The sequence below is a fragment of the Ascaphus truei genome, chromosome 4, assembly GCF_040206685.1.
Source record: "Ascaphus truei isolate aAscTru1 chromosome 4, aAscTru1.hap1, whole genome shotgun sequence".
NCBI classification, from domain to species: Eukaryota; Metazoa; Chordata; class Amphibia; order Anura; family Ascaphidae; genus Ascaphus; species Ascaphus truei.
In genome coordinates, this window is record NC_134486.1 from 272,363,030 (window position 1) to 272,384,361 (window position 21,332).

The following is a 21,332-nucleotide window of genomic DNA, read 5'->3' on the forward strand; positions in this document are numbered from 1 at the left end:
ATTAGTAGTTCAGCAGTGACCGGACGGCCACGTGGTGATCTGCGACCTGCGGTTTGGGACCAGACCACAGGCTACACTGTAGACTCTAACGGTGAGACCCTCCAGCTGGAGCTCACCCCACATGGTGGACTGGATAAGGTGAGGCCCCATGCCACAGGGGGGACTATTGCCTGACGGTGACACCTGGGTACAGTAGTGCCCATGGAGGTATTATAAGTGCACCAACGAGATACACAGGGGTAGCGCTACTCCACATACACTTTGGATGGGACTGCCTTACGGACACGGGTGTTTAGGTGCCATGGGCGCTCTCAGTACTTTGGGGGGGGGGAGGGAAACCACGCAGAGTGTGGGGTTATTGTGTTGTTATGTGCGTATGCTAGTAAATCCATTATATACAGCAGCGGTGCGCAAACTGGGGGGCATGCCCCCTTGGGGGGGGGGGGCGCAGGATTATTTAGGGGGGGCACAGGCGGCGTGCCGGCAGACGCTGTGCACGGGCGGTTGAACAAGCTCCGTGTTGCTTCTCTGCTCTCTGTTTGTTGCGGGGCCTTGCTGTGGGGGCGGGGCCTTGCTGTGGGGGCGGGGCCTTGCTGTGTCTCTGCTCTCTGCTGTGGGGGCGGGGCTTTGCTGCTTCTCTGCTCCTGCGGGGCCTTCCCTGCACACAGATAGCCCCTCCTCCTCCTGTCTGTTTCCCCCACACTGGGGAGCGGAGAATGCGGAGTACTACACCCCCAGGTAAAAGTGTGTGTGAGAGTGTGTCAGTGTGTGCAGCAGTGTGTGCAGCAGTGTGTGAGTGTGTGCAGCAGTGTGTGTGTGTGCAGCAGTGTGTGAGAGTTTGTTCATGTCAGGGTTCTGCTCGCCACAAACCAGGGTCGGACCGCGAGGCTGAGGTGGGGTTGTAAAAGCACCGACCTGAGACCGCGCAGGCTGATCCGGATTGCGCAGTTCGTAGTCATATGTCGCAGGATCAGGATTGGAGAAGACAGCGTCGTCGTTGTACAAGCCAGGGTCAGAACAGGAGACGTCAGGATAAACATTGTCCATTCAGGAGTTCGGCAATAAGGAGATAGGAGAAACCCGCTTCAGCTTAGGAGCGCGGGGTTGGCCTTTGCGCGAGCGACGACCATGGCCCATGGTGCTGGTCACAGGAGATGGTAGGCAGACCAGAATAGCACACCGTCTTGCTGCACGGGTGCACCAGTGCTACAGCGCAAAAGTCCTGAGCGGGCAAGGGAATCCACTGTACAGCGCAGGAACCAGGACACGGCCTCTCTATATTAGGGAAAGAGTAGGCCCCAGGAACCAGGAAGCTGTAGATACAGGGAAACCTCCGCTACAGTGCAGGAATCCAGGAGACTGCAGAACGCAGGGACGAAACCACTACTTAGTGCAGGAATCCAGGAGGCTGAAGGACGCAGGAACGAATCTCTGCTTCAGCACAGGGGAACAAGCGGCTTGAAGGGAGCTGAAGGATGCAGGACGTAACCTGGAATCAGCATTGGAGAACAAACGGCTTGAAGGAAGCTGAAGGACGCAGGGCGTGACCTGGTATCAGCAAAGGGGAACAAGCGAGAGCTTGTGGCAAAACAGTTGACATCCAGTAAGGACTATGCTCGGCAAGGAGCATTATGGGCAAGCAATACTTAAAGGCCAGCGGGCCAATCCCCGGCGGGGGTGTGAAGGTACTGCCCCTAATGAGTGAATGCAAGTATAGTTTGCAATGAAAGGCTGCACAGCTGCAGTAGATACCAGAGGGAGTGTGTATTGCTTTGAGTGAATCCAGGCTGCAGCAAACCTCAGGAAAGCTGTTCCAGAACTGCACCGGTCTGCAAGGTAAGGTAACCAGTAAACCGTGGAGCGGATTCCTTACAGTACCCCCCCCTTCACGCGAGACCTCCGGGCGAACATGAGCACTCATAGAGTTGGAGGCCCGGGAATTGTTGCTGAACCGTCTAGGATTGGGGCTAGAGTCGTACTCCAGAGACTCATGATTAGTCCTTAGTGTACCCCCACCCCCCGGTGAGAACTGTGGCCAGACAGGACCATCCATGGGCCTTGGGGACATTGAGTTGTTCCTAAAATTCTTTAGGTAGAAAGGGCCTCCGTAAACGAGCAGTTCTTTGGTGAGTACAGTTCTAGGATATAAGATTGATGGAGGAAACATCCTTGGTACATGGCTTGCCTTGCAAAATGTCTTGGAAATCCAGGGCTGTGAAGAACCAGAGAGTTCCAGAGCAAAAACGGTAGAAGAACCCCCACTGAAAGCCCAGTCCTTAATAAAGGAACCTGAATCTAGGATCAGCGGCCCTGATAGTTGATCGAATACACCAGGAGAAACTTTGTAACAGAAAAAGTCTTGGCTGACCACTGCATGTTGGAATTTGCGAGGAATTTTTCCTCTAGAAGGCTCCCAAGTAATGGTTAGTAAAGGTATAGGCTGGTTAGAAGCATCTCCCGGTATTGGTATGGAAGGTGACAAGGCAAGCAGTAAACCTGGCATAGGGACCGAAATCTTGGGATACGTACAGAGTATTTCCAACTGAGAGGAAATAACAGGGGCAACCGAAAATTCCGAGGGACAAAACCATGGTTTAGCAGGAGCAGAGAAGCAAACAACAGTAGCGTTCTCCAATACTGGGAAATCTTCATTGGGAGATAATATTGTCAGTGAATCAGGAATAGTCCTTGGGATCTTCAAATCAGTAGTTTGAGAAAAAGGCAGAGCCAGGGTAGTGGTGGGAGGGAAGCTAACATCAGAAGCTGAAGTCTGTACCTCAGTGACAGGGCCCTGAGAATCAACAAGCAGCAAGTATGAACTATGAAAACTCTTAATGACATGCACCTTAGGAGTACAAAGAGTCTTCTCTAAAACTGCAATGGCCCTAACCACAGGGGTACCTAACCTGACAAAAACATGAATTGGTGTGTTTTCTAGTGCAAAATCTCTGATCACAGGACTCCTAACCGATAGTGAGGGTATCTGGGTTTGATTAGGGAAAAAATCAGATGTATTGATAAGTGACATAGAAACACTTACTGAGATTCTAAATTTGCTGGACATGTGAGAAAAAATACCCTTTAAGACAGGAGCTTTAATCTCCCCCCCGAGTAACCCCATGTTTGCTGGGACATATTTAGACACAGTACTGAGGGACTGGGTTTCAGCAAAGGCAGGACAGCTAAAAAGCTCAGATTTAAACCCCAGGACTTGTAATATGTGCATGGTGTCCTCAGACAGTACTAAGGGAGTGACCGCAGATATGCTGATCCCCAAAGGATTAGCCTGGAGAGAGAAATCAGGAGAGCCCCCAGACAGGATACCCCTTATAGAAAGAGCCTCAGAATCAGAAGGAGACTCATTACCTCTCAGAGTTTCAAAACTAGTAAGACACAATTCAGCGAAAAGGGAAACAGTATGCAAGCTTTTTACTGATCTATATGAAAAAGCGTCACTTTTGGGAGAAAACCGTGCGTCCGCAAACATTCCTGGGAACACAATATGAACCCCAGGAGAGACATACAGACTACTGTATGCCTTTAACCCTAAGCTTAAAGAGGAGGAGGACTCAGACAGTACACGGGGGTTAATCATAACTGTACTGGTCTCTGAAGTAGGTATTTGGTAAGGAATGTCTGGGAAACCAGAACTTACTGCAGACTCCATAATGTGGGAACTATGCGCTGAAGCAGGGATCACCGCTATGTGGGCGACAGGCTGGTTCAGTGAAATACCCGGGAGAAGGAACTCTGCGACTAAGCTTAGGGAAAAACCTGACTCCTGAATACATTTAACAGGAACCAGAACTTTAGCCGAAGTCTCCGGAGACGAAACTGCGGAAACTTGAGCTGAAGCAGGGGATTTATAGCAAAGAATATCTAGAGACTCCGTACGGTTATGGGAATCCCTCAATGCAACCTCTGCTGTCTGACTTGTGGACTCATTCTCTGAGGCTACAACGAAGGCATTAACTTGGAGGCAGCAAGAATTTACAGGGGTTAATGCAGACAATGCCTGAGAGTAATACATAGGTAACCTTTTCTCTGTATTAGAAGAGAGCAGGAATCTCTCGTCTGAAGCTAGGGGCGTGACCGTGGCTGACAGAGAACAGGGATTTACCAAAGGAAACTCAGAGAGCTGCCCCACAGAGGTTAATACAGAAATAACCCTGGGAACAGAACTTAGGGATTCTTTTTCTGACGGGGAAAGCGCGCAGGACTGTCTAGCAGAGTTTAAAGCTGGAAAACCCTCAAGACCTAGAGAGAGGGATTCAAAGCTAGAAATAGGAGAACTAAGGGACTTATTCTCTGATACAAGAACCTTAGTGTTAGTTAGTGACACATATGTGTTCTCCAAGGGGACCTCACAGGACTGATCGGCAGGGGTTAATGTAGACATATCATTAGTGTCAGGGAACCCGGGCATACAATCAGAGCTTGGGACTGTGGCAGTTACTACGTTGGGAGATATTGGTAATAGTTCTGTTTGGTCATCTCCCGGAGAGAGAGATACGTCCCCCGGTTTAGCAACAGGACTGGTAGCCGAGGGATACCGCCAAACGACGGCGTGAGCGGCTAAGAGACGATCCTGTTTTAACAAGCAATCATCCAATGCACGGGAAAGTACATGCAGCGTCTCGTGAGCGAGAGCCACCATGACGGAAGGTTCCGGGAATACTATAGGAATGTCCAAGGATAAAGTCAGGGCATTGAGTGTACTACAGGCGTTGACCAGTTCCACAGGACACAGCTCCTCCCCAGTTAAAGGGGAATCAGGGGAGCAAGCAATGTTAGCAATGGCCAAAAGACGGGCCAGGTACTGTTTTAAGTCTCTGAGGCAGTAAACCTTATAAACCAGATTATTACGGCATTTCTTTTGCAAGGGAGTCAAGCCCTCCAACATAAACGGATCTTCCATCAGAGGTATTATATCGCACAAATAATTATCCTCAAACTGGGACTGGTCTACAGGCTGGGACAGGTTTTTAGGAAAAAACTTACCAACCCACACCTCAGCGGGGTCCGAGTTTGTAGGGCCGAGCATACTGTCAAGGTTCTGCTCGCCACAAACCAGGGTCGGACCGCGAGGCTGAGGTGGGGTTGTAAAAGCACCGACCTGAGACCGCGCAGGCTGATCCGGATTGCGCAGTTCGTAGTCATATGTCGCAGGATCAGGATTGGAGAAGACAGCGTCGTCGTTGTACAAGCCAGGGTCAGAACAGGAGACGTCAGGATAAACATTGTCCATGCAGGAGTTCGGCAATAAGGAGATAGGAGAAACCCGCTTCAGCTTAGGAGCGCGGGGTTGGCCTTTGCGCGAGCGACGACCATGGCCCATGGTGCTGGTCACAGGAGATGGTAGGCAGACCAGAATAGCACACCGTCTTGCTGCACGGGTGCACCAGTGCTACAGCGCAAAAGTCCTGAGCGGGCAAGGGAATCCACTGTACAGCGCAGGAACCAGGACACGGCCTCTCTATATTAGGGAAAGAGTAGGCCCCAGGAACCAGGAAGCTGTAGATACAGGGAAACCTCCGCTACAGTGCAGGAATCCAGGAGACTGCAGAACGCAGGGACGAAACCACTACTTAGTGCAGGAATCCAGGAGGCTGAAGGACGCAGGAACGAATCTCTGCTTCAGCACAGGGGAACAAGCGGCTTGAAGGGAGCTGAAGGATGCAGGACGTAACCTGGAATCAGCATTGGAGAACAAACGGCTTGAAGGAAGCTGAAGGACGCAGGGCGTGACCTGGTATCAGCAAAGGGGAACAAGCGAGAGCTTGTGGCAAAACAGTTGACATCCAGTAAGGACTATGCTCGGCAAGGAGCATTATGGGCAAGCAATACTTAAAGGCCAGCGGGCCAATCCCCGGCGGGGGTGTGAAGGTACTGCCCCTAATGAGTGAATGCAAGTATAGTTTGCAATGAAAGGCTGCACAGCTGCAGTAGATACCAGAGGGAGTGTGTATTGCTTTGAGTGAATCCAGGCTGCAGCAAACCTCAGGAAAGCTGTTCCAGAACTGCACCGATCTGCAAGGTAAGGTAACCAGTAAACCGTGGAGCGGATTCCTTACAGTTCAACAGTGTGATTGTGTGCAGTAGTGTGAGTGTGTGCAGCAGTGTGCGAGTGTGTGCAGCAGTGTGTGAGTGTGTGAGAGTGTCTGCAGCAGTGTGAGAGTGTGAGTGTCTGCAGCAGTGTGAGAGTGTGAGTGTCTGCAGCAGTGTGAGAGTGTGAGTGTCTGCAGCAGTGAGAGTGTCTGCAGCAGTGAGAGTGTCTGCAGCAGTGTGTGAGTGTCTGCAGCAGTGTGAGTGTCTGCAGCCGTGTGAGAGTGTCTGCAGCCGCGTGAGAGTGTCTGCAGCCGCGTGGGTGTCTGCAGCAGTGTAAGAGTGTGAGAGTGTCTGCAGCAGTGTGAGAGTGTGAGTGTCTGCAGCAGTGTGAGTGTGAGAGTGTCTGCAGCAGTGTGAGTGTCTGCAGCAGTGTGTGAGAGTGTCTGCAGCAGTGTGTGAGAGTGCAGGAGCAGTGTGTGAGTGTCTGCAGCAGTGTGTGAGAGTGTCTGCAGCAGTGTGAGAGTGTCGGCAGCAGTATGTGAGTGTCTGCAGCAGTGTGAGTGTCTGCAGCATTGTGAGAGTGTCTGCAGCAGTGTGAGTGTGAGTGTCTGCAGCAGTGTGAGTGTGAGTGTCTGCAGCTGTGTGGGAGTGTCTGCAGCAGTGTGAGAGTGTGAGAGTGTCTGCTGCAGTGTGAGAGTGTGTGTCTGCAGCAGTGTGAGAGTGTCTGCAGCAGTGTGAGTGTGAGAGTGCCTGCAGCAGTGAGAGTGCCTGCAGCAGTGTGAGTGTGAGAGTGCAGCAGTGTGAGTGTGTCTGCAGCAGTGTGTGTGTGTCTGCAGCAGTGTGTGTGTGAGAGTCTGCAGCAGTGTGAGAGTGAGTGTCTGCAGCAGTGTGTGTCTGCAGCAGTGTGAGAGTATGAGTGTCTGCAGCAGTGTGAGCGTGTCTGTAGCAGTGCGTGAGTGTGTGAGGGTGTCTGCAGAGTGATTGAGTATGCGTGCTGTGCCTGTGTAAGTTGTGATGGAATGCAGCGGTGCGCAAACTAGGATGGTTGGTGATGTCACCGCTCTCAGCAGCAGCGTGGACGCAGCCTAAACAGTTTGCTCACCCCTGATATATAGTATACCTGTATGTGTATTATTCATTGTAATTGGTTCCTTTGAGGGGTTAACCCGCTGCGCTGGGATCCCTCCCAGGTGGAGGCGCTGTACCAAGGAGGAAAGAGCTCACCCCAGGCTCCCAATTGTGGCGGATTAGGCCTCCTGTGAGCCATACAGATAATCAGCATGCGTAGTTCCCTTAGTCATAGGGAAAGGGGGCTACATTATATTGAAGCCTTATTTAGACAGGGGTTACATCTCTGTTACAGTAATGTTCCTGATTTACATAAAATCTGAGGATCCTCTGATGTTTCTTTGCTACCGGAATGTGCAAGTAGGCGTCTTTGAGATCTATTGATATCATCCAATTGTAAGGTTTTATTTCCTGAATAATGGTGTTTAGTGAGATCATTTTGAACTTTCTTATTTACAAGTAGGTATTCAGATCTCTTAGGTCTAGAATTTCTCTGAATCCTCCTGTCTTTTGTATCAAAAAAAATTCTGGAATTAATTCCTGTTTCCCTTTAACTTTGAGGTACTTTTCTTATTACCTTTTCTTGCAACAAGTCTTCCAGAATGACACAAATTTCCTTGGACTCTTCTTTTGTCCAATGACATCTTGATGTTAAGAACACATCTTTCTTTTGAATTTTCTTGAACTCCAGATGGCATCCATAGGAAAAGATTTGAAGTACCCACCTGCCCTGAATTGGATTAATCTTCCTCCAACTGGAGACCGCTGGACTCGTTGACCTTCAAGCAAACTTCCCTCTGGCGAATGCGCCTCTCCAAGAAGTTTGTCTCGAAAATTGTTCTCTTGGACGATATGACCTTGCTTCTCTATATTTTGTTCTCTCTGATTGATGAGATGAGGAAGAAAATCTCTTTGTTCTTCTTTCTTGAGGCAAAAAAGTACTTTTACCTCCTGATGCTTTGTATATAATTGAATCCAACTTTTCCCAAAATGGAATTCTACCTCAAAAGGTTAATTACATAAACTGTTCTTAGATGTCGAATCTGCCTTCCACTGTCTAAGCCACAAATCTCTTCTTGTGGTTACCAAATATGCCATTGATCTGGCTGCTAATTTCACTGTATCTAGTGAAGCTTCTGCAATGCAGTCGGCTACCCACTTGATCTCTGATAAAGCTTTTAGAATAGATGCTTGCTTGACTCCTTTCTCTAATGCTTCCTCAATATTAGAAATCCATATGACAATAGCTCTTGATAACGACATGGTTGATATCGCAGGTTTACACGCTCTACCTACCGACCGGTTACGATTTATTCAGAACACTATCCATCTTTCTATTCATCACATCCTTGAATGATGTTGCGTCATCAACTGGTAGGGTAGTTTTCCTTGTAACGCTAGATATTGCTGCATCAATTTTCGGAGTTACTTCCCAGAATTTCACATCCTTTTATCTAATAGGATAAATTTTGTTGAATTTCTTGGGAATCACTAGTTATTTATCAGGCTGAGCCCATTCTGCTTGTACTGCATCCTTCATCGATTGATGTATCAGAAAACATCTGGTCTTTCTTTGGATCCCCCCAAATAATGTATCTTCTCTGACTGGTATCTTCTACATTCTCTAACTCCAATATTTCCCTTATTGCTTTTATTAAAAATGGGACCCCGTCGCTGACCATAGCTTGTCTGGAGTATTCCCTGGTTAGGACTGCAACTAGGAAAGTACCTGTGCACTAACGCAAGGGGGAGGGTAGCGCTGCCCTCACACACACATTGGGAAGGGTTGTTTGCCAGACACTGGGTATAGGTGCCCAAGCACCTTAGGTATTATTGGGGCTAGCTACACCAGGGCCGTTCATATTGTTAATATTGTTGTTTTGTATTGTGTCTGTGGGTAATATTTGGGCCTACTGGGGAACACAGTAAAAGAGTTATTATATAATCCTGTGTTGTATTATTGGGGTATACCATAAATGTATACGTGTTCCTATGAGGAGCCACCCTGCAATGGGGGATCCTCATAGGTGGAGGCGCTGCACCAGAGAGAGAGTGAGAACCCACCGTCACCCCAGACTCCCCATTGTGCCGAGGCTCAGACCTTCTGTAAATCTAACACTTAGCACCAGGGACCGTAATTACCACTATTTCCCATAGGGATAGGGAAAGGATGTTACATAAACAAATTTATTTTACTAATGCAGAGCCTCCATTGCCACTTAAGAAGTTCCCTCTTCAGGCTGTATTACAGAGGAACTATGGTGACAAAAACATGGATTTAGTTCTGCATAATCAACTCTGTTTAGTTCTATCCTCTAAGCTATGGACCCTGTTTTAGGAAGCAACCCTTTGCTTGCAGCAGCCTCCATGCGGATTTCTGCAAATCTATTTAGCTTCTTGCAGCTGAGTTGACTTTCTTTTTGCAGTGTTCCATGCTGCAGATTGCTTTACATTTTCTGAGGTCAGCGCTCCTTTGGCTCTCTGACGTTATCGTCACTTTGCCCAATCAGAGCACTGAAAGCATCTCTGCACAGCCGTGCTTATGCCTGCGTGTGGGAGCAGGTGCCAGAAGAGGGGTGCGTGCTATTCAACCACATGGGACGCCATGACAACCATGTCCCTGCATCAGCTCCGTTACCGCTGCGTACTGAGACGCATCCGCGGTTCTTCTGGTCCCCATGGGCCTCCTAACAGCAACCGCCCATGGTGCATATACGGAGCTGCAGGAAGAGAGAGGCTGGCAACTCCTTGATGAACTGCTCTAGCTGCAGTCTGGTTAGTCACTTAAAACCTAATAAACACTATTCCTAGCTGTAGGACAGGAAAAAGGCTACCTGCAGGTAGTAGGAGGGGCGTTTAATATTACTACCTGCAGATTTAAATATCCTGTCCTACTCAAGCTAAGGATGGACTTAACCCTACGATGCCCACTGCCATGGGGAGCAGGAATAAAATATATGATTTAAGCAGAAAGCTATCCAGACAGTTTGGGGTTAAAGCTGAATCTTTGAAACACTAACTTTGGGCACATGTAGATTTCTAGTAAAAAAAAACATCTTTAATTTTAGACCCCATTTCTGAATTCAGTGGCTCCTTTTACTGGGCAATTTGCATCACCTCTTTTTTGACTGAAAATACTGAGAAAAGCGTAAATAAAAAACACAGTCTGAGGTTATTTTGAAACAGAATAACACGTGAATTTATTCAAGTCAAGTGCACAACGGAGACAGCTTTTGAAAAAAAGCTCTCTAACAATAAACACGGTATGCCATATATTTATACCCTAAAACCTAAAGCTCCACACCTTTATGGGGGGGCTTGCACATCACTAATATTACCTCATTTTGTAATACATAACAATACTAAAGCTGATGTCATTTTGTAATACATAACAATACTGGATAACTGTCTGTCAGCTAAAAACCATTATGGGGTTAAATGGGATGTGCCTATTCTGCCACCTGACATATTGTATGAGAATCAGTTTCTCTGTAAGAATCTGAGCTTATCTCACGGGTTCTCACAGCCTGTTTACACTTTCAATTTGAAGTTGATTGGATGAGGAAAGATCAATAAAGTCAGCTCAGAGCGAAAACATTCCATTCTCTGCTTCACACGTTTGTTTATACAGAAATGAAACACAGAAATTAAGACTCACAGAGACAAGACAAGATGGCGGATTGAAATATTCAAAGAAAATGGCTTCATCCTAAATGCTGTTATGTTGTTATGCCAGACCCCCTAATGTCTCAACTTCATCAGTCCCTCCTCTGATTCTTTAAAACATTGTTTTTTGAGAATTATTGGTATAATTTCAGTCCAGTAACACGTTGGGAGGCACAGGGGTGCTCCATCATCTCATAATGCTGCTTGAAGGTATACGACAGTGCACGAGGGTGCCTGCCAAATGTAGTCATAGTCTCGTATGGCGTTGCAGCCAAATTCTTTTCCAGAGTTAGAACACTGTACTTGGCATCTTTTTTCTTCAAGGGACTGCTGTAAACACGGTATATTGGATCTGCAAACAATGGCATCATGTCTGCAAAGGGGGTTGCACATTTGTGGATCATGCCTTTGACAAACGTAACACAAACATAGATGACAACGAGTATCACACACACACACACACATTCAAAAATTTCGCTCCTAGTGATCCTACTAATCCACCCAGCCCCAAAGGGTTCCAGTCTGTGTCACTTTCCTTCCTAAGTCTTTCTTGAATTTCTTCTATCTTATCTAACTCATATTGTACCTTGCCATTCTGATCTTGGATGAAAACACAACATTGTTCTTTAATTTTTGCACATACACCTCCTTTTGATGCTAAAATGTAATCTAAAGCCATTCTGTTTTTGTAAGGCCATAAGCCCGATCTGTACCTGTTCTTGGTTTAGTGATGCAATAGCTGTAGTGGTGTGATTGTGGACATCATCTAACACATCTGTTAATGTATTAAGCCTGTCATATAGTAACCCACCTCCTACATTTAGAACTAAACTATCCAAAAATTGTTCTTTCCATAAACTACTTTTCAGCCCTGAAATATTTGGTGTTTTTCTCTTGTTTCTGGTTGTTGGAGGCACTTGACCCATAAATGATTGCTGTTGCTAGTGTAAAAATGGATACAAAAAAGGCAAAAACTTATTTTAGGCAAGTGACCTTTCTGCTGCTAGCTAAAGAAAATGGCATCTATCTCTACCATCATATATTTTGAGAATTAGCACAACATTCTATTACTGAGACTTTGTGATGTTTGTGGGTGAGATGGTGAATTAGTGTAGTGTTACCTTGACCATGGTGATAAATATCTGCGATGTATAAGGAACACAGGCAGATGAGTATTGTTGACAAAGCTCCGCAGAGCATCATCATAACAATCCTGTCATCTCTCTGTGGGTTATATCTTCGCAGACCCAATGGTGCATACATCTTAAAATTCTAACTTATACACACTATAAAAGAATAAAAATATTGAGTCTTTGAAAAAATGAAATGTTCTGAGTCTTTGAAAAAATGAAATGTTCCTGATAAGATCAGGCCTCTGTCTGGTATCTTATTTTCCTCGTTGGTTAACGGTCAAAGTTTATGTCTCGTCAAAACGTTAACTTGATGCGGCTGTGCCTTAGGTGACTTTGGTCTTTGGTGGAGCTGGATCGAGCTTTACTGTACTTTGGGTCCAGGGAAAGAACTCTGCCACTTTAATTGCTGTATTGGTGGTTAGTATAGGCCTTTTCATCTGGGATGAAGAGCATGCTTGCGTAAGAACTACTTGACCTTTAACTCTGTCTCGCGTAGGTACACTTTCATCATACCTTATGCCTAGAGAGACTCAAAAAATATATTAGTGGCATACAATAATTATTAATTGTTTTATTACCAATAGATGGTCCTTATTTTGTTCCTTTGAACTACTGATAGTCATAAGTCATCCCATAAGTGTCTCATAGGGAGATAATTTATACCTAGGAATAAATTCTTGTATCAATGTGTTTACTACTGTCTTAACATCTGCATATAGACAGAGGTATCTCCTATTAATGCTCCTCATATTTAAAACTAAGCAGCTAATGTGGACTTGACTGTACTACAATCTAAGTTCCTAAGACTTTGGGCCTCATCCATTGTCAAACCAATTGCTTCCATAATCAACTCTACCCTTTCTGCAGGCCATATCCCTAAGACCTGGAAAACTACCAGAGCTGTCCCAATCTTCAAAAGTGGGGACAAAAACACTGTCTCAAACTACAGACCAATATCTCTTCTCCCAATACACACTTGCTCTCATTCATGCCTCACTGTAATCTCCTCCGATGCAAATGGTATCAACCTTTTCATAAAATACTAACTAACCTTAAAACTTGCCCCACAAATCAAGCATTCCAATAACCTGCACTCATGGCTATCATTCCACACACAGTCACTCCTACCACATAAATTGTGGCCAAGCACTGCCATCTACAGCACTTATTCCCTCACCTGCTATCTCTGTAAATTCCACTCAAACCTTAGATTGTAAGCGCTTCAGGGCAGGGATTTCCTTTCCTATTGTCTGATTTTGCTGCACTTACTATTCTATTATAATTCCCTCTACTGTATTCTTTGTGAAGTGCTGAGAACATTTTTGACGCTATATATAAATAAAGTCATACACTACAATACTATCCAAAGTCATGGAAAAAATGTGTTTACTCACAATTAAACAATTACTATACTAAGACAAATGCCCCTAGCCAATTCCAGTCTGGCCTCCACCCCAAACACTCCATTGTAACTGTTCTGTTAAAAATGTGAAATGCCTTGCATATAATATATACGCTGCTCACTTATGTAACTGTATTTGCAACTATATATCACCTGTCCTTTAACTCTATACCTAGAACACACCCATAAACGAGAGGTGACTCCCAATGCACCACTTCCTGGCAAAACATTCTACAAATAAAATAAATAAAATAGCAACTAGGATGTTGTTTGCTTAATCAGCAGAATTAGAATTATACAGTGATTTTAACAGTAACTACTGCTTATAATAAAATAGGACACCTATGGAAAAAATAAATGGTTAAAAGTTATAAAATACATCACATATTCAGATAATAGTCAAATGCTTTTGTATAGGACTTCACACCAAATTTCTTGTAATATAATCTCTTTGCACAGTGCCGAACACACTGACAGCGTTATTTTTTTTAAAGACACTCAGAGAAAAATGTCAGCGCTTGTTTATCTTGGGCAATTTGCCAGCCCGGGCGTTTCGCCAAAAATACCTTGAGAGTGCCGAGCAGATAACAAAATAGTTTCTCCGTCTTCTAAATATTAATTACTGGATTGAAACTTCAGCTCAAAGTTAAAAATTGAGCTCTTTCCAAAGCAATAAAAACAAAAAAAATTTATGGCCTCTCAAAAATAAAAATATGGCCTCTCAAAAATAAAAATATGGCCTCTCAAAAATAAAAATATGGCCCCTCAAAAATAAAAATATGGCCTCTCAAAAATAAAAATGTGACAATTAACTAAACTGAGGTTAGAGCAATTTATGAACACACCATATATAATTTAAACAATATGTGTGATCTTAAAATCTCTCTGCAACATATCTTAATCCTATAGAAATGCAATTGATGTGTTTTTACTGGTTTACACACAATACAGAAACCACAATACAGACACACAAAGAATATAGACACAAACTTCTCTCCTACACAGCGAATCAACTTCTCATAAATAACCTGCTTTTAAAATTAAAAAAATTTATGCTCCGGTGCTTTTGAGTTAACTTTTCATATCTTTTGCACATTCCTTTTGAGAAAAGGGTTTTTTTTTTTGCGCGCGGTCTGTGCTGCTGTTATTCTGATTCTCTTTCTAGTTGCCATTAGAATAGAAGGAAAAAGAATATATTCTGGTTTAAAAGACCTATTCGTGTGGCCAGTACAAACAAACCTTTTAAATTCCATTCTTTTTCTTCTACTCTCTCTCTTAGGGCTGCTCTGCAATTACTGGCAACATGTCCTACCTTTTTACACTTATAACACTTTCTGTCCCTTCCAAACACTTTCTGTCCCTTCCAAACAATATACACACAGTCTCTAATTGTATCCCAATTTCTGCATATAACACTTTCATATAAATAATCCTCAATATCTACTTCCACAGCACCATCATATGCCTTGATTATCTATCGGCAAATTCACTTGCTATTTTCTTTTTCACTTGTTATTATATTAACTTCTGTCCTGGCAATGGTAAAAATAAATGCAACGGGACCCTTCTGTCCCTCAACAGAATTCTTTTGACCCATATTACCGTAAGGTATGTTTCCCTGTGGGATTCAAAAACACATGAGACGGCGCTCCGTGAGCTTATCAATCCCACAGAAAAAGACCCCTCTTTCATTTAAACATCTGCGCAATTTGTTGATAATAGTACAAACAGTGCCATTCACTGGCCAATGAAGTATATTTATATTGTCTCTTTTCGTTCTCTGTATTCATTCTTTATTATTTTCGTCTGCAGACACACAATCCTTTGAGAATTTTTGGTTTCCCATTATTCCCCTGTTACAGAAATCAAATTTAATTGACCTGTACAATACTTCTTCGGCTACAATAATCAATGTTAATTGACAATGTACAATACTTCGGCTACAGCAATCAACTGTTAATTGACCTGTACAATTTAGCGTTACAATAATCAGCGCAAGCTGATTACGTACAACTCTTTTGGCATGTTATTGTTCTGAATAGTGTAAATATGCCGATAAGGACCTGTCACAAGACTGTTCCCCAATCACATTTTCTCACCATAACTATACCAAAGAAAAAAAACTTGAATCACTTCAGCAGGTCCAACCCAGTCCTGATAAACCTTATACTTTTACAACATGGATACAGATAAGACTTTCTAACCAGATATCCATGAACTCACTTGGTATGTTAATGACAAAACAGAGCAAATGTACAATCAGGGACCCGTCCTGCTCAGACAACAAAAATATTTATCACAACCCAGGACAGTCTGAAAACAATCCCTTTAGCATACAAACACTCACCTTCATCAAAAACACCAACATTTTTAACGGGGCTCTTACCGTAGCCCCTAACAACTCTTAACAACTCTTACACTTTAAAATGAATACAGGAACAGAGAATAATAAATTCACGTGAAACTGCTAGGGATTCTTACTCGTCACATCAGATAAGACACCGTTCAAAAATCAGCTCCAAGCATCACTCAAACAATTTAATCAGGCTGTTTGTCTAAAAAATGCAGGTAGCCTTACCTTGATTCATATGAGCTCTCAGGTTTGAGTGATGGAGGAGTGATTCATCCGGGTGCTCGATTCCGATGATATTGAGTCCCTATTCGGAATGCGCCATCTGAGAAAAGCGTAAATAAAAAACACAGTCTGAGGTTATTTTGAAACAGAATAACACGTAAATTTATTCAAGTCAAGTGCACAACAGAGACAGCTTTTGAAAAAAAGCTCTCTAACAATAAAACGGTATGCCATATATTTATACCCTAAAACCTAAAGCTCCACCCCTTTATGGGGGGGCTTGCACATCACTAATATTACCTCATTTTGTAATACATAAAAATACTAAAGCTGATGTCATTTTGTAATACATAACAATACTGGATAACAGTCTGTCAGCTAAAAACCATTATGGGGTTAAATGGGATGTGCCTTTTCTGCCACCTGACATATTGTATGAGAATCAGTTTCTCTGTAAGAATCTGAGCTTATCTCACGGGTTCTCACGACTTCTAGCCTGTTTACACTTTCAATTTGAAGCTGATTAGATAAGGAAAGATCAATAAAGTCAGCTAAGAGCGAAAACATTCCATTCTCTGCTTCACACGTTTGTTTATACAGAAATGAAACACAGAAATGAAGACTCACAGAGGCAAGACAAGATGGCGGATTGAAATATTGAAACAAAATGGCTTCATCCTAAATGCTGTTATGTTGTTATGCCAGACCCCCTAATGTCTCAACTTCGTCAATACCCATACGCGCGCGAGAGAAAACAAGGAGCTGGGTTCAAGACCCACTTGGTATTTGGCTTTGAGCTACAGTAGTGATCATTTTAGCCATTGTGAACTATTGGGAAGAAATCTCAACCAGATGTATAGTTCTGCTTTGAACAGTGACTTATACAGTGACAGCAGAACATGAAAATAAATATAAAAAGGAGATGTAAAGTCTACTAACAGCCCTGCAATGTGAGTATTGATTTACTAGACATTTCAACATTACATGACTTGAACAAATGACTGTAAAGTATTATAACAAACCATAATTCACTATAATGAGAAGAATCGGTGCAGCATTACCTGATAATGTATTGTATTTAACTTTTTCCTCAGTGTAAAATGCAATGCCAGAACATTTTGCAGAAAGGTCATTACTACCCATTAGGCTTTTTGTATTAAAGGTTTAAACTCCACACAATGGTTAGGTGTGATTGCTTCTCTCAGCCATTACAGCGATGGCCTTCACCGTTATTCTGTTTTTTCTTTCTCTTCATTTGATCTGACAGACTAACACAGCCTTGCCAAATGTGAAAAAACTGTGATGGTCACAAAGAGAGCTGGTGAGGAGAGGATGTGTATGTACTGATGTTACTGGCTTGATTGCACCCTCTGACATGCGCCAGCAGGTGTAATATCACATTCGTCTTGCCCCTTTTTTTGCACGCTTTTTCGAACTCTGTAAAGATTGTAGGCCATATCGAACTCTGTAAAGATTGTTGGCCATATGTTCTGAACTATGCTAACATGTAAGTTAACTTAGTGCCTATATATTTGATTTGGCTGTATGATGCCTTCTGACTTACAGTAGTACGGTTTTGTAATCTGTCCTAAATACCTTTAGTGCAATAGGGCTACTAATCAAGATTATAGGCAAGGTTAGAACATTCCAAATCCAAACTTACTTATTAATCAAATTCAGGCCCGCGGACAGGTGTGTCGGGGTTCCATGACTCAAGGCTTGAACTGGGCCCAGGCAGAGTTGTTAAGCAGCTAGTTGTTAGGGCTAGGATGTTGAATTTGAGGTTTTGGGATTGTGCTATGTCCAGGATATCTACGGTAGTTGTTACTAAGTGACACAAAGTACAATTTTTCATAGCTCACGTGTTTGCACTGTATGGAGTGGACTGCTGAATATATACTATTGTCATGGGGCAGTGCATTTCGGGGACCACCGTAAGAGGTCTAATCCAGTGGCTAGGATGCTAAATGTGGTGTCTCTGGATTGTGCCCTGTTAGGGGTTGTAATAGAAATCCTGTATTAGTCTGAGGAATCCAGCAGGTAGCTGGTTAATTGCAGCTACAGACAATTAACTAGTCTCCACCTGGCTCATCAGACAGGTAGAACAGCATGAATTGCAAGAGAGATCTCTTGAGCACAGAGGGACTATGTTGCCAGCAAGAGACTCACAGGAACAGAGTCTCAACTTAGAAGTGAGTAAATGGAAGGAGGACTACAAGGAGGCCCTGAATATTATAAAGACTGAAAAAAGAGAAAATACAAGTATGAAAGAGGAAAATTCAGATTTGACTGACCCCGTCAGTGAAAGGAATGAGAAGCTTCACAAGCTAGAAAAAAAAATGAAGAAACAATTTAAACAAGAAAAGTTAGAAGTACTGGAGCAACGCACATACACAGAGCACATACTGCAGAGTCATCTGCAAGGTCTTCATACACACCTACAGGAGGGAAAGGAGAAACCGGTGAATGCCGAGAAGAAGCAGCAAACTCTTCAGGTAGAAAATCTGCAGGCTGCTAACAAAGTACAAGTGGTGCAGGAACGTCTGAGTATTCAGTGTGTCAGCATGAGGAACTGAAGGCTACTGGGGTAGCCTTGTGACACAAGAGGGCATTCTTATAGGCCAATTTTTAGGGTGAGGAGAAATTGCTCTAATGACCAAGAGGTTGAAAACCAGGCCACCCTCATGAGGGATTGATTCAGGGAGAGAGGCTATAGCCTTAACAGCATTAAAAAAAGCCTATTTGAGGGCAAAATATACGAAACGTTACCTTGATCCGAGTGTTGTCATATAGGAGCTCTTTCCAAGCCTTGGCAAGGTTCTGTGTGTACCTTATTCTCCGCTCCTCCTAGCACCACTTCAACTACATACCAGACTGTAGCAAGAACTTCCCACTCCTCTCCCCTTCTCCTACTATTATTTTAAGAAAAGGATGGATAACTCTCCTTATTACCATCCAAGGAGAGAAAATCCCTCCTTTCAACACCCTCGCCGGAGTCCTCCCCCCCTTATAGGGGAGACGGTTTAACAACACACAAACTCTCCAGTAGGGACATTAGTCCTAATGAAAATCAAGAATATACTAGATTCCGCAAATCAATTAATCAATCACTATCTATGGAGGATCAGAGAGAATTCCCCTCTTCTTCTTTTTTAGGGGTGGGCAATCATCATCCCAGTGAGGGGAAGGGCCATCATAGTTTTTTGCCAATTACCTATTGGTCCCACAAACAGATACCCTCCTCCCCCCCCATCGTCCAACATAGATGGACGACCTCATCTATGAGAAGGATGAAAAGAGAGGAATTTACAGGAGGCTTCCGAGGCAAAAACTCCAAACAAAAGACACAAATAGATAATACAGATTAAATTTTTATTAGCCAAACAGTATTTTCTAATGAAGAACTGGGAATGCCGCGATGGTTGGTGCATCCATAGAAGAGGGAGCGGTGTGTAGCAACCAGCAGCAGACTCTGCATCTGACCCCGGGTGGTCTCAACGCTTGTATTGCATCACTGCTTGTGAGTGCATTACTTTTTAATTTTATGTTACATAAAGCAATAATACTATTGTTGCTTTTTCTGTTAAATGCTTGGGATTTATCCCCCTACTCTCAGGATGTTTGCTGAAGGTGCCTTGAATCATCTTTAAGTTGGTTACTTGAACAACCGCAACACCTGATTCCCTCACTTAACATGTGTGTGAGATACCTCTACATCTGGTTTACTTCATTTTAAGTGACCTTACAAAATGACACTACATTTCCTGTTGTTTCTATACATATACCCCTGGAGGATATTTGCGCTCCGGATCTCGTTTTCTCTGTATTCTGCCATGTCGGATGTTTTCAGGCCAGCCGACAGCTTTCCTGGGATCCAGGACTGAAGACTTAAACTGGGTCTGGGGTTGTGACGGTAGGGGTAGCTGGCCTCTGATAATAAAGGTGAAGCCCGACTAGCTACCCCTAAAACCGTGTTTTTCTGGCCAAGTATGTGTGCTCAGAAGCCAGATACATTGTGTGTGTTTTAACCCCTTAAAACCATGTTCTTCTGGCCGCCTATGTGAGATTATAGGCTGGGTAAGATATGTGTTTGACCCCTCAATTGGAACTAGGTAGAAAACTCAGAACCTGGGATTGGGTCCCTGATAGGGAATATTGGGGGGGGGGGGGGGAGGAAACGGAACCGAAATGTGTGTAGAGTGATTGTGGACTTTATTACTGGACGTACTGTAATTCTTCCCTACGAAACTAGCCTGTTTGACCGGACGCGTGTGTATTGTAATTAAGGTATTTTCCCTATGCAATGTATTGCCCCGCCAGCAAGTTCTAAAACCAAGTTGTAGAAAAAAGTTTTAAAACCCAAGTTCCTGAGCCCAAGTTTTAGAAATGCATATGAAAGTGTATTCATCTCTATGGAGGCAGCCCTAGTAATTCGATTAGCCGGTGTGCCTGCCTAGAGATGGGGGATCAAAGGGTAGGATTGAAGTGGCGAGGAGTTGGGCCATCTGGTGAGCAGGGAAGGGCGGAGAAGCAGTTCCAGGGACAAAACTCCCAGCGGGGGAGACTCTTTGTTCACTCCAGACACTGTGGAGCCTAAACAGTAGGAGGTATGGGGCTGGCCAGGGGAAGCCGTTGCTGAGACGGAGCTCGTAGGCACAGTTCCCATTGGTCAGTTCGAATTTCCTGCTCACCGGCTATCTGAACCCCCGAAGCATGCCCCCTCCTCTGACGGGTGCAGTAGAACGATCCTTCGGCTTGTGATTGGCTGTCCCCATAGGATCCGTGCTGATCGCTCCTTGGTACATGTGAAGGATAGCCAGCGAGACCTATGTAAGGAGACGGCCCGATCAGAGTACCAGACACTCCTAGGCTTGCTCCGGTGAGGCGCGTGGTGGGCTTTTCAAAAGTGCTCTGCTCGGAATAGCAGAGCACTCGGCAGGGAAGTGCCAGAAAAGCCAGGCCCGGCTGAGGACAAGCGCTGGAGACAGAGACTATTCCTAGGCTTGGTCCGGTGAAGAAGAGGTGGGCTTTTCAAAAGTGCTTTGCTCGGAATAGCAAAGCACTCAGCATTGCGGTGCCGGAGAAGCCTAGCCAAGCTGAGGACAAGTTCTAGAGATGCAGCCAAGTTCTACAAACGAACAAAGACCCTCCCAGCGGGGAAACCCATGTAGCTATACCGAATATAGTACCGTGGTGTTCCTGGATGTGGAGCGGACAGGGTAAGCCTTCCTGAAGCAGGCGCCCTAGTTGAGGCTAGTGTCTCCCCCCAGGCCCTAGTGAATGTGTATTTGCCCTGTTTTGTGTTATTTTGTATGCCTGCTGGTTTACCAGAATAAACCTAATTTTATTCCACAATCTGTGTCCTGCCTAATGAATGTGATCCCGGAAGGTAAAAGGTGTTAAACTTACTGGTCTCCCATGACAGGGGTTGTTGAGCTTG